This window comes from Kogia breviceps, chromosome 10 (genome assembly GCF_026419965.1).
Source record: "Kogia breviceps isolate mKogBre1 chromosome 10, mKogBre1 haplotype 1, whole genome shotgun sequence".
Classification (NCBI taxonomy): domain Eukaryota; kingdom Metazoa; phylum Chordata; class Mammalia; order Artiodactyla; family Physeteridae; genus Kogia; species Kogia breviceps.
The window spans coordinates 61,388,189-61,402,133 of NC_081319.1; the positions used below are offsets into that span (position 1 = coordinate 61,388,189).

Genomic DNA, 13,945 nt, shown 5'->3' on the forward strand with positions numbered 1-13,945 from the left:
CCTAGTTTTATTTAAACTGTTACTAATCTGTAGTGTCTGTCACTAGATTTATCTTTCACAAAGCTAAGTTACATTCTGTTCCTATCACTCCCTAGGTCTCTATGTCAATTACATCCTGCCTCTGGTGCTTAAGCTCCCCTGCACTCTCTTGTAGCAAATCACCCTGTGTAGCTGTTTGCATTTCAGGAAGCAGATGGCAGTCAGATAACACAGAGGCAATGAACCCAATTACCGGTCTGCCGGACCCAGTTACCGGACTGCCTGATGCCAGCGATGCCAGTTTTGAAATAATGCAAGAAGTAGAAGAATGCAGGACCTTGGCCACTTTGATCCTTATTACCACTCCCTGGACTGCAGTGGCCGCCCGAGGAGCCAGGAGGCCACCTGGGGCCTCCAGGCCTGTGTGGGCATCCTGTCTGCCGCCAGCATCCCCGAGGCCGCGCTGGGCCCATAATCACTCAGTGAGGCTGCGCCGTGACAGCGCAGCAGACTTTTTCTGACGTTGTGAGGGCCTGTGCGCATCTCAGGATTGGGTGCCTCTGCCCGCTGTGCGCGCCTCTCTGAGGGAGGGCCTGCTGGAATTCCAACGCCCACTGCCTCCGCGGGGTGGACTGGGTGCCGCCCCTGAGCATCCTCTGCCCCCGATCTGTATGCAGAGCTTCTTCCAGCCACGGTTTGGCGAGATGGGTTTGTACTTCCAGCTTCCAGGGGTCTCGTGTCGGCGCTGTGAAGCGGGGTTTTTACATGGTGGAAGGTGGGCATTAGAACCGGTGCTCAGTGCCTGGGTGTGCATGCCCTAGATGGGGAGTGCGGCCTAGGACATCTGCCGTCTCGGTGACCCTGGCCAGCCAAGTGCCTTAAGGCTTCTAGGTCTCAGTGTTCTCATCTGTAGCATGGGCTGAATAGGACTCACTCTCTGTGGCGGTTACAAGGTCGCACTCTGTTAATGCTTGTAGACTCAACAATGTAGAACACTTAGCACAGTTTGGAGTATCGTTAATTGTTCCACAGATGTTACCTGGACTGTTGAACGACTTTGCCTGGTACACGCCAAAGCGATTAGGAAGTGGATATATCCCAGCTTCATTTCCTTTCCATTAAAACAGGGCTCAGGAAAAAAGAAATTTTTTTCAATAGTCGTGTCAAAGAGCACTGGTGTGAAGGCAGCTTAGGGTTTGCATTCCAGGGCTTATGCTCTCTGTGGTCTGGGCAGGTTTCTTTTGCCCTACAATCCCTACACTTGTAAAATGACATTAAAAACCACCCTTTCTGTGGGTTCTTAGAATTAATTAAGCAGGTTATGTGTGTAAAGTATCCTGGCACTTGAATGGGTTGTCAGAACCAAGGGCTGCTGGAGACGATGCTTCTACCCTAGGTAATCTCGCCTTCTACTGGGCGGCAAGTAAACACAAGCATAGTAGTCAGTGCTCTGGAAGAAGTGAGTTCTGATGCTACACAGCACAGAATCTTTTATTTAAATGTAGTTTTTATTTTATATTGGAGGATACTTGATTTACAATATTGTGTTAGTTTCAGGTGTACAGCAAAGTGATTCCGTTACACATATCCATTCGTTTTCAGATTCTTTTCCCATACAGGTTGTTACAGGATATGGAGTAGAGTTCCCTGTGCTATGCAGTAGGTCCTCGTTGATTATCTGTTTTATATATAGTAGTGTGTATATGTTAATCCCAAACTCCTAATGTATCCCCCCCACCTTTCTCCTTTGCAGACCACAGAATCTTGGAAGGGAAAGTTCAGGGTAGGCCTATTGGAGGAGGTTCCATCCTTTCTAAGGATATGTAGAAGCTCCTGGGGTGGCAGGAGGAAGCAGTGTGTGTCAAAGTTTGAGAAATATAAGAAAATACGGCAAAACTAAGGTACAGGACTGGAACTCAGGGTTTGGGAAAGAAATGAGAGTTGATACTGGAAACCTAGTGGGGCCCAAAAGAAAGGGGCCTTGTTTGTCCTGTCAGAAGTTTGGATGTTTATGCTAAAGGCTGTGGGAAACACTATAGAACAGTGAGATTGACTTCTGGTTTAGAGGCTCAGTTGGACCTCCATGTGGAAGGCAGTTGATTGGGTGCAGGATGAATTGTAATCTAAGGGTCCCACTTAAGTTATAAAAGGTGGGACTGGATTTTGGAGATCTGAGAGAGAATGGGTGAGGCCTGGTGACCAGTTAGAAAGGGGAGGGCAGCAAGCGTGGGTGACAGTTTACAGCTGCATCTTTTTGTGAGATACAGAGCACAGTAAGAAGGGATTGGGGGTGCGGAGAGGATCTTACTTGATCTTCAGTGCTCTAGAGGGGCCTGGTAGACGGGTCTGGGCCTAAGGTACAGATCTGGGCTTTTTGGGAGGACAGGTGTTTGAAGGCCTGGGAGATACTTAGGTTACCCACAAGATGATACACAGAATCATAGGTCAGAATTTTTAAAGTGGGTATATTTGAGGATGTTTATAAGCTGAGAGAAAGTAGCCAGCAGAGGAAGGGTGTGAAGATCTAGGAGAGGAAATGATTGTTCATTTATTTTCAAAAAGCTGAATACTTATCTTGTGCCTGGCCCCTTTTCTAGGATCTGGGGTTCACACCATCTGTTATCTCTTCTGCAAGGACAGTTCAACTCATCCCCTGATGAAGAGAAGTCAGATTATTCTTGGCATGCCATTCAGGTGTAGGAACTGTTCTGTACCTCTGAAGGAACTTTACTTAACCAGAGTAATAAGTTAGAAATCAAAAGAAATTAGAGCTGGAAGGGACCTAAAGGCCACTGTACTTAATTTTGCCTAATATTTTACATTGATTGTAAGAAAAATTTGTTGCACAGCCCATTCTCTTCAGATTTCCTTCACTGAACTTTCTTTATGTCTTGCATCCAGTGGATCCAGCTTGTAGATTTTGGCCTCCTCCTAAATGTGCTTCTTCATCCACATTACATTTTGCCTGGATTATGGAAGAAGCTCCTGGGTGGTTTCGTGGCCCCTGGACTCAGTTCCTCTAAGTTCATCTGCCTACTCAGTTTGAGTGATCTTCTAACATGATACGCCTAAAATAATGCTGCTAATGGCCTGCCCACACAGACTTAGTGCATACTAGCTGCCCAGCGTGTACTCTGCCCAGATGCGTGTAGTCTGAACTGTGCTCTGCTAAGCCTCCTGGGGCTCTTTGGCCCTGAGGAAGGGGAGCTTTTTGGGATCACTCCCTTTATCTAATCGGTCCTTCAGCAGTGGGGCGCCTTTTTCTAATCAGCGGAGGCACCCTTACTCAGCCAGTGATAGCCCCAGGCCTCATCACCTGTGGAATACAAGCCATGCTCTCTCCCAGGCGTGATTCGAGCAACATCTCTGTTTTCTGTCCCTTCTCATACTTGGACCCCTGGCCTATAGTCATCCCCACCTGCTGTATTTACAGTGCGCGGCAGGTGTCAGGCTTGAGTGTCTTTGCACAGGTGCTCCCTGGGCAGTTAATGCACCTCCTCCTCCAACTCTGCATAGCCTCATCTTTCTCAATTGTACTTCCGGGTTATCATGAAGCCATCACTTCGACATAACATTCTGCCTCCAAAGGAAAGTCTGTGCATAAAGGTTATGTTTTTTTTTTTATCTCATGTGATTGAAATTTTGAGTTTACACATGTCCCTTCTTAATGAAGGCTTTAAGGCCAGGAGTCGTTTCTAATCCTTAGCACAGAGCAGATGCCTTTGTTTTAAAATGCTTTTTAATTATGATAAAATGTATGGTTTAAACACTCATTTTACAATAATTTTGCTTTAGGTTCTGACAGAAATAAAGTTTCCAGAAGTTGTGTTCCTGCAATAAGAAATAAAGATGTGACCTTCCAGTTGTGTAAAGCTCTTAAATGCTGTGTGAGTGCGTCAAGTGCACTAAGGAACCTGGAGCTAAATGGGCTAGTTGTGAGAGAGAGAGACTTTACTACGTTAACAAAGGTAAGCCTTCATTGTGTCCTGCCAACATTTGATAGTTGCTTTTGGGGCAAACTAAACCGGTAAAATTTTAAACTTTTCCTCCACATTAAAGGGATCGAATAAATCGGCCACTTTGGGGCACCTGTGTCTTGTGAATTGTCCAGTTGGAGATGGGGGTTTAGAAAGTGAGTTTCAGTCTTGTTTAAGTCTCTTCCCATTAGACTGGTCTCGTGACTTCCTACACACCATGTTACTTCCTGTCTACCTTTTCTTGGTGTTGTTCATGCCTGGATTGTCTCCTGTACCTGCTCAAACCTTGGTCCATTCTCACTTGTACCATGGAAGTTTGTCATGCCTGATACTGTCGGAACTAATTTTACTTAAGTTTGTGTTAAGCTGCAAAGCACACATTTTGTATATTTTCTGTTTTTTGTGTTTGCCTATATTTTTATGGTTTCTCTTCAAGAAATATTATGAGAAGGGAAATAGCAAGATGTAAAGAGCAAAAACGTCATCATTCTCTTTAAATTGTTAGAACATCTCTCTGCATTCATAATTACAATGCACTGTGGTATGTGTTAAAATAGGAAATATATGTCATGTCCCGTAGGAGCAGCAAAGTCAGTGGTGTTAGTGGGGGTGTGTCATGGAAGTAATCACAAAGCAGGTGACTGTTGGTTAGGGTCCTGAAACATTAGTGTGTGTTCCCTGTGTCCAGTAGTGGTCTGGAGGGGTCAGGAACCCTGCTGTACAATTTGAGGGAGCAGAGGGTTTGAGGTCCTCTCTCTTCTATGGCTCTAGTACACTGCATAGCAGCTAATAAAATACTGGGTTTATAGTTGACATTTAAATCGCTGATTGTTCATCAAGATTGGGATGTATCATTGGAAATGAAAATAGGAAGAGTCTTATGGTTTTTAGGTTTTTCTTTTTTTTTTTCCTTTGTCTCAGAAGGCTCTTTTGATGGGGGACGTTTTATTCTCCCATACAATTCCATGAATACTTTTACCCTGGCACTTATTTTCATGGCATTTTCAATTTATAAATGTCTTTGAAACACATACTGTGAACTATTTGAGGGTAATGCCCATGGCCATTGGTGGCACTTCTTAACTGTGCATCATGTTAATTTTTGAGTGTCATGTGGTCTACCATCAGGGCTTCCCTCTTTCACCCAGTTTCCTTCCTCATTTCCTTCTCCATATTTGACTCATTTTTCTACTTTCACTTTTGCTTCTCTATTCTTGCTTTCTCTTTCCCATTGCATGTGTCATTCTTCTTCTTCTTCTCCTTCTGACTTCATTATTATGGCCATCCGGAACCTTTTTTAGTATGTTCTCTATCTTCCTTGCCTCTTCTTTGCCATCCACAAACTCTTACAGAATATTCTTGGTTGACTCCCTTACTTCCTAGCATACCCATGTACTTCATGATCACTTTAGAACATTGAAAAGGTTTGGAATTTTTTTTTTTTTTTTTTTTTTTTGTGGTATGCGGGCCTCTCACTGTTGTGGCCTCTCCCGTTGCGGAGCACAGGCTCCGGACGCGCAGGCCTAGCGGCCATGGCTCATGGGCTTAGTTGCTCCGCGGCATGTGGGATCTTCCCGGACCAGGGCACGAACCCGTGTCCCCTGCATCGGCAGGCGGATTCTCAACCACTGCGCCACCAGGGAAGCCCTGGAATTTTTAAAAATAGGTAATTATAATCAGTCTTCTGTCACCTCTGGCACAAGGCCCTTCTTCCTCAATCTGACCATTCTTTTTTTTTTAAATCTGACCATTCTTAAATCTAGAAGTACTCCAGCTCATTGGTCTTCCTTACTCCCATGTTTAGGCCAAAGGACTTGTGAAACCTTAGCCCGTTTAATACTTGAATTTATCAAAACATATGAGAGCTAATTCTGCCTAAGGGCACCAAAGAAGAATAAAGATGCCACAGATAAACGTTTAGTCCAGATTTATAGTGGACTCTTAAGTGCCTAGTTGAGTGCTAACCATTAACTCACTTGAACAATAGGGAGCTCATGACAGAAACTAATATGTTAATTGTATAGGCACTTCACTTCACCATTCCTCAATGTAGCTGATAAACTGCATCCAGTTAGGTTAAATAACATGAATGATGAATTTCCCTGTGTATATAAATAGGGAGTTTCTAAAGTTATCTTTTTCCCTTTGTACAACTACTGACTGCCACCTCGCTTGGTCAGTGCCATAGGAAATGATGACTAAGAAACACATTGTCTTAATGTCAGTGGACATAATGTCCTAGTATTCTAAAAAATATCAAAATTCTTAATCTAAAAGATATCTCTGCCAATATCTTATATCTTTATCCTTTGTTAATATAAATATCCAATCTATGAAGGTCTCAGTTTCCTTACTTAGTATATGAGGTGGATAGATTTACTAATATCTAGGGGCCTTTCCAGTTGTAATATTCCCTGGTTATAAGGTCTGAGCCAAATACAGTGGCTCCCATAATCGTTAACCTCGCTCATGATGAAAGTTATCAGCAAGTTCTACTTGTAAGAGATCAAACATTCATCTCCATATATATTGTAGCACATTCACTTTTACAGAACTCAAAGTAACACAACATAGTTACATTCATAGACTTGAGGTCACTGTGGTATACTTTACAAGTTTTCTTTTCCCTAGGAAGGATATGTAGATCCCCAGGAAGGGATTTCTTTCTCTGCCTTTCAGTAATGTAAGCCTTTTATGATCTCTTAGATCCTAAAAATGGGTAGGGTTTTGGCAAGTGGAGGTTAGGAGAGACCTTCCAGGTGGCAGGGACAACATGAGAAAGGGCAGAAGGAAGAATGGATTTTGAGAAGGACTTGTGATCTTACATGAGGAGAGCAGCGTTTCACAGTCTCTGTCCTGAGCCACACTGGTTGTACATGATGTTAATGTAGTTACAAGACAGAAGCATTTGGAAAGAGCTGTACTCTACATCCCGACATGAAATTCAAGTTTCACTTTGTTACATTATATACTCTGAAGAGTTTTGGAGGAAGGAATTGATTTCATTTTTTAAATTCAGTCTTAATCACACTTACTTGACAATCCTATATTCAGCTGATGGGACTGTATTTTGTGAAAGGCCAATCGGAGAAATGCTGAGATGGGGCTTAGGATATTTCTGTGTTGGGACAGGCATGTGATTATTTTTCTTATAATTCTTTACTGTTTGTCCTAACAATTGTTACTATGCAGGATTCAGTTTTTGTTTTTCTTTTTTACATCTTTATTGGAGTTTAATTGCTTTACAGTGTTGTGTTAGTTTCTGCTGTATAACAAGGTGAATCAGCTATGTGTATACATATATCCCCAGGTTTCAGTTTTAAGCCTTCTGTTTTTGCTTGAGTCATTGGGCCTCTTAAAAAGTTCAACAATTCTGGGGTCTTCATCTCTTAAGTAGTTTCCAGGAGCTCCTGGCACTTACCACTATTTCCTCTTGATTCTTTTCCTCCGACTTCTTACGATTATGAGCTGACTGTTTTCTCAACCCCTAGTGTCAAAACCAGGTACCTCGCTCATCTTCATTGTCTCAGTTACAAGGTGCAATATTTCCCATGTTTATATGTGTCAAAATATGTCAGGAATTGATACATAGCATATGCTTAATGAAAATTTTATTTCCATTTTTCCTTTGTTCAAAGGTATCCAAACACTGGCAAACTTCTTAAATTGAAAGGAGAGTCATCTAATTTATTCAGCTCATTCAACTATCAATATTGAATATTTGTCTTTTTTCTTACACATATTTCTTGTATTCCAATCGTGACATTCTAGAGCACAGTGAGCACATGTTTAACTTATTGCTGCATTACTACCTTGGCTATTCCTTGACCAAAATTTACTTCATACAACTGACAGCCTAATTAACCTACTGGAGTTTTTTTTTTTAATGTATGCATACAAAGAATAAACACCATTTGCATTGCTAATAACTGAATTTTTACATCTCTATGCACCCATGTATCCAACACCAATATCAAGATATTATAAAATATTTCTAACACCCTACAGTGTTCTGTTACTTTTTTCTGTTCCATACTCCCCCAGGGCAACACCTAAACTGACCTCTATCACCATATATGACATACATGGAAACACACAGTGTGTATTCTTTGGTATCTGGCATCTGGGCACTTATCATTATATCAGTAGTTTATTCTTTTATTGTGTTTCCCTGATTTTTTAAACCTAGACATTCATATACTGTCAAAGAACCACTGATTTCTTAACATTATTATGCTGACCTCCATTTCCACATTCTTCCATGTGTCTTTCCACCTACTTTCTCTTCCGTCTAATTATGTTTCATTTAACCCACCTCAGCCAGCCAGCCTTTCCCCCATATTCCCCAACACGTAGCACTCTTGTGTTCAGCCAGTTTTGTTCCCTATTCCATAAGCCCTCTGTGCCATTCCTGACACTGCCTGCTCCCTGCCTGGAAGACCTGTTCCCTACCCTCTGCTCTCCTTCCTATATACTTGTTCAAGACTCAATTTAAATGCTACCTGTTCTAAGAAGTCTTCTCAGAAGAAACCAGTGCTTTTTGGAATCCTCCTTTAATGAAATCCTATAGCAAGTGTAATCTGTCCTCCCTGATCTGGTAATTAATTATCCATTGTTCCTATCATAGAGTGTTTGTTTTTCTTATGTGCTATTATTGTTTATTTCAGCTGATTATAGTGACTTGAACCAGGAACTTGGTCATTTTCCTCTTCATTCTAGTGCAAGTTTCTGTGATATGGAGTTAAACTCCTTTTCCCTCACTTCCCATCCACCCTTAGCACTTGTTAAACATAAAGTACAAGTGAAACTTATTGGTTAACGGTTTTTTGTGATCCTTGATTCTGGTCCCTAGAGCTAAGCTCCACTTCTGTCGTGCTAATTTGACTGATTCCTTATTGTCACATAACTCAGGAATTAACTAAATCATTACAAATTTAGATACACATAAGATATTATTAAAAAAAACAGTGGATATCTCAAGTTTAGGCCAGGACTGGGTCCACCTAACAAGACTGGTTACTAACAGAATATCTCTGTTTTGTCATTTAATAGACATCCCAAACTTAATATACCTTGCAATCAAATACACACATCGTCACTCATGCTTTTCCTGTAGACTTTCCAAAACAGAAAAGGGCAGCTCCACTCTTCCTGGTGCTCAGTTACAAAATGTGATTTATCTTTGACGTTTTTCTTTCTCTCTCCTTTCACATCCAATACAGAAGCAAAATGTGTCAGCCCTATCTTTGAGATAGAACCAGAATTTCACAGTTTCTCGATTTTTCCACTGTTACCACTCAGGATTAAGATTTTGTTGTCTGTAATCTTAATTATTATCCCTCTGAATTGTGTCCTTAACACAGTGGCCGGAGAACCCTTTGAGAATCTAAGTCAGAAGAATTATGTGACTTCAGTGTCTTCCCCTTCATCATAGTTGAAGCTGAAGTTTTTAAAATGCTGCAAAGTTGCTACATGATTACCCTCCACATTATATATTTGATCTCATCTCCTCCACCTCTACTCCTTGCTCACTCTTTTCCAAACACCTTATACTCTTTAGTCCTTGATGTTCAACAACTATAGTACTCAGACATTTTCACTTCCTGTTCCCTTTACCTGAACTGCTGTTCTCTTTAGTATCTACAATACTCCTCCACTCACTTTTTTAGATTTTTTCTCTAATATCACCGTGTCCATTATGAGGCCTTGCTTGGATTCCCTGTAATAACCTGCAGCCCCAATAATACACCCTACCTCCTTATAAACTTCCCTTCTGCTGTAGAATCTGTTGAATTAATGGAATGAGCTATCTCTAATTTCCAAAAACATAAACATCAGACATAAACACTTGTTGAGAGACAGGTTCAGGGTATAAAGAATAAAAGAAGTGTAAATTCAGGCCTTACCATTCACCATCCGTTCCCTCAGGTCTGCTACGGTGTATCTCTGAATAAAAAGCACAATATGATAAGACTAATTAATAGCTTAAATTCGTTAGAATTCCAAACCTTTTATAGTAGAAATGTGATAAAAAATTGTGTCAGAAATTCCCAACAAAATATTAGCAAATTGAAGCCAAAAAATATACAAACAATTATATAGCATTACCAAATGGGATTTGTGTCAGGTATGTAAGGCTGGTTCAACATTTGAAAATTAATTAATATAATCCATCCAAGACAAAAAGGAAAAAAAAACCATAAATACATGCTGAAGAAGCATTTAACAAAACCCAGCGTGCACTCATGAGAAAAACTCTCAGTAAACTAGGAATAGATAGGGACTTTCTTAACTTGATAAATACGATCTACAAAAACACCAATAGCTAACATCATACTTACTTGAGAGAAACTCAGTGCTTTCCCACTAAGATTAAGCACAAGGCAAGGATGTCCTCCTTTATTATAACTTTTCAGTATTGTGCTGCAAGTCCTTGCTAATGCAACAAGGCAAGAAAAGGAAATAGAAGGTGTACAGATTGAGAAGGAAGACATAAAGCTGTCTTTGTTCACAGGTGACATGATCATCTATGTAGAAAATCTTAAAGAGTTGACCCAAAACTCCTGTAACTAATAAGTGATTATAGCAAGGTTGCAGGATCCAAGGTTAATACACAAAAGGCAATTGCTTTCCTACATACCAATAATGAACAAGTGGAATAGGTTAAAAAAAACCCATGTTATTTACAATAGCACTGCCAAAAATGTAATACTTCAGTATAAATCTAATAAAATAAGTACAACCTCTAGAGGGGGAAAACTACAAAACCGTGATGAATGAAGTCAAAGAATATCTAAATAAATGGACAGGTACTGCATTTTCATGAATAGAAAGACCCGGTATCATAAAAATGTCAGTTCTTTCTGACTTAATCTACAGAAATTTAGTGCGATCCTAATCAAAATCCCAGCAAGTTATTTTATGGATATTGGCAAACCAATTCTAAAGTCCATATGAAGAGGCAAGAGACCCAGAATAGCTGTCACCTCACTGAAGAAGGACAAAGTTGAAGGAATGGCACTACCCAGCTTGAAGACTTATTATGAAGGTGCAGTAATCAAGACAGGGTGGTATTGGTGAAAGAACAAATAGATCAATGGAACAGAATAAAGAGCCCCAAAATAGACCCACATAATAAAGTCAACTGATCTTTGGCAAAAGAACAAAGGCAATACAATGGAGCAAAGATAGTCTTTTCATCAAATAGTGCTGAAACAACTGGATATCCATAGTAAAAAGAAATTAGATATAGACTTTATATCCTTCATAAAAATTAACTCAAAATGAACCACAGACCTAACTGTAAAACTCCCAGTAGATAACATAGGAGAAAACCTAGATGACCTTGGGTATGGCAGTGACTTTTAAAATATAACACCAACGGCACACTCCATGAAAGAAAGAATTGATAAGCTAGACTTCACTAAAATAGAAAAGTTCTGCTCTGTGAAAATCACTATCAAGATAATGAAAAGACAAGCCACAGAGTGGGAGAAAACATTTGTAAAAGACACATCTTGTTAGGGTAAAGTGGCAACTTGCAAGCTTCTTACATGTGCAAGTGGTGTAATTTATTTTGGTATGTAGTGTGAGGTACAGACTTTAGTTTTCAATGGGTGTGTAGTTTTCTAGGCATCAATTTTAAATTGATTTTAATGGAATTCTGGACTCCATATTTTCATTTTTACCTTTTTTTTTTCTCAGACTTTGAACCAACAATGGCTAAGAATGAAAGGAACTCAGACCCAAATATTTTTTTCCCTTGTAAAGCACAGAGAATATGGGAAGAGAATGAAATTGGGAAATTGTTTTGCTCCTCTTCCTCCTCCTGTTTGGTCAGTTACCTTAGTCATCCACCTTACTTTGTATTTCTAGCCTGGCTTCAGAAAGACCTGAATTTGATGAACTACACACTCTTGGAGTAGTAGATTGCTAAAAGGAACCTAGATCCAGACAATCTTAAATGGCAGCTTCATGGTATTATATTCAAGAAGGATGGTACAGCCAATTTCCTCACTACCATTGTGAAAGGAGTTCCCTATTGCTAAGAAACAATATCCTTTCTCCTTCGCTCTTCTGAATATCACGTTCTTACCTCCAGTGTCATTTTCAACCCTTATTACGGGATGCATCACAAAAATAGAAGAAAGTTCTTTGTGCTTTCCCTGTACCAGCCAATTATTCTAATTTGTTCTGTCTCTAACGAACAGAATGGGAAATAAACACAAAGCCTGATTATCCGACCTCTTCCAAGGGAAAGGTCTGAAACTTGTCTATTTACTAGTGAAGCTCAGTGTGTATTAAGGGTTGACTGAAGCAGTCATCAGGAATTTTCATCCCTTAAATTAGTGTTTTCCACCAGATGCACATCTTTCATTTCTGATAATATAACTTTTAAGTTCAAGATACAGCTGGACAAAAGAAAAGAAAAAAAGATAACCAACACAACATTTTCAGTAATAACACAGTAACAGCTATCATCCTTCCCTGAGGAATTCAGCCTACTTTATGGACACAATTTAGTACAAACTCATAAGAAAGCTAACAAAGCCCAAAACCACTTCACAATAGCGTAGAGAGGTAAAGGTCAAAAATTATTACTGCCAGGCCCAGCAGACAATGGCACCTACCAGAAAGAGCACAGGACAGGAAAACCTGGAAGCCTGTGTTCCATTTTTGGTTATTCCTGTAAGCATTAGTATTAGCTGAGTGAACTCAGCCTGCCCTGCTTTTTCTGTTTATAAAAACCTACATCATCCTCTCAGTAGAATGAAATGCCACATCTGAAAAGTTGCAGATCTCTTTAGGAAAGAAACAAAACTCATGCTTTCCAACCAAAATGGAATAATTCAGTCAATGGAGACTTAATAAAAATCTGCCATAAAGCAATTATTTACTTGAAATCTATCTTTTGTGGTATATTTATTGGGGTAAGGAGTGTAAGGAAATCATAATTAGAGTTAGTCCAGAACTCAAGGTCATTAAGTTCAGATTCCAACTTTGACCTTGACCCAGGCTTACAGAGATGTAAGATGTCCCAATACCTCATATCCACCATACATGGGAGAAACAAGGTATGCAGACAGATCCTCTTATAAATATCCCATATGTGATGTTTTTAATACAGAGTCTCAGATTTATTGCCATTCTTTGCATCTAGATGTGGGCATTTTCCCTTTAATTTGGGCAGGCTTTCCATGGCTTCAAACAATAGAGCAGGGGTCAGTAAATTATGGCTGGTGGGCCAAATCTAGGCCTCTAACGGCTGTTATAAATGAAGCTTTATTGGAACACAGCCATGTTCCTTAGTATAAGTATTGTTTGTGTCTGTTTTCACATCACAGCAGCAGAGCTAAGTAGTTGCAAAAGAGACTGTATGGCTTGTAAAGTCTAAAATATTGACTGTCTGACACTTTATGGGAAAAGATCTCCAACGCCTGCAATAGTATATAATGAAAGTGATGCTATGTAACATCTAAGACTAGGTTATAAAAGGTCATGCAGCTTTTGCATGATTCTCGTGGAATGCTTGAACCCTGGACACTCATTCTTGGGACACTCTATCTTGAATCCTAACTACCACGTTATGAGAAGTCCAAGCCACATGGGCAGCCATCTATAGTCACTCCAGTCCACAGTCCTTGTTGGGCCCAGTCTTCAAGTCATCCCATCTCAAGGGCCAGACGTGAATTAAAATTGTCTAGATGATTCCAGCCCCAGCCATTTGAATCCTCATGAGCTGAGGTTTAAGACATCAGTCATGGAGTAGAGACAAGCCGTCTCCTCTGTGTACTGTTTGAATTGCTGACCCACAGAATCTGGGCACATATTAAAATTTTTGTTTATTTCACCACTAAGTTTGGACTTCTTTATTATGTAGCAATAGATAACTATAGCACTGTGTCTGTACACAGGAGATCTACATTTCACAGAGCACATACTTTGAGATGTGAATGTTGACTGCTCAATTTCTAAGAAGAACGTATACA

General features: G+C 40.2%; 1 long non-coding RNA gene across 6 annotated transcripts in view; it reads left to right on the forward strand.

Moving 5' to 3' along the window:
- LOC136791999 (uncharacterized) overlaps positions 1-13,945 on the forward strand; it is a 74,467-nt gene that overhangs the window by 37,355 nt on the left and 23,167 nt on the right. For 5 of the 6 annotated variants that reach the window (XR_010835023.1, XR_010835022.1, XR_010835024.1 and 2 more), the window contains one exon: positions 3,775-3,947. This is a non-coding gene — a long non-coding RNA (uncharacterized lncRNA). Of the gene's footprint in view, positions 1-3,774; positions 3,948-4,038; positions 4,110-13,945 lie in introns of those variants that run through there. The other variant, XR_010835027.1, reaches the window with a different exon arrangement.